The 692-nt window shown below is 31.2% G+C and overlaps 1 protein-coding gene across 1 annotated transcript in view; it reads right to left on the bottom strand.

Moving 5' to 3' along the window:
- The window catches only part of LOC119592562 (protein rogdi-like), a gene marked incomplete at both ends in the record, with an annotated part of 7879 nt that continues 7187 nt past the window's right edge, over window positions 1-692 (bottom strand). Inside the window, 1 exon segment of the mRNA XM_037941438.1 lies at window positions 1-692.

Raw genomic sequence — 692 nt, 5'->3', positions numbered from 1 at the left:
TGTGGTCAGTTAGGCCTACACTCGTGGAGCCATCTAAGTGTAAAAAAAAATCAAAAAACCATACAGGACACACTCAATTACTTTCGCAGATTTAACATCTAAAATATATTAACATTTCAATATCTGGTTTGTGAAATATAACCTTATATACACAACACATGAAATATACATCACTTCACATTCAAACCTATTTAGGATATCTTCTAACACCAACCATATACAGTAATTATGAACATTAACATTGTGCTCCAATACACAACTGCTGACAGTTCAGGGTATGGCTTATGAACAATACATGACTAAGAGTAAATAACTGTACAGGACTACAATTGGTACTAGCTATTTACATAGGAAACCAGGAGTGCTCTATATTTTTCTATACAAGTTCAGTTGGCAATAATTCACAGGGAACACTGCAACCACATTACACGTTTCTCATTAACAAAGATAATTAAAATATAACAAAAATAATATGATGGAGAAGAGTTTTTAACATACTAAATAATTTGGAATACTGTCTCCTTTCACATGTTTTATTGACATCTCAAAGTACTAAAGGCCTATATCCCTAATATACAAATACATTTTTGCTGTTGTTCATGTTTGTAAATTCTGATAAGAGATTTAGATAAAGTTAAAAAAGTATTCCACTTCCACTGTACATGAAAACTATTGGAGCATTACAATTGTAG

The sequence above is a fragment of the Penaeus monodon genome, chromosome 30 (genome assembly GCF_015228065.2).
Source record: "Penaeus monodon isolate SGIC_2016 chromosome 30, NSTDA_Pmon_1, whole genome shotgun sequence".
Lineage (NCBI taxonomy): Eukaryota > Metazoa > Arthropoda > Malacostraca > Decapoda > Penaeidae > Penaeus > Penaeus monodon.
This window is presented reverse-complemented; position numbering and strand designations above follow the sequence as displayed.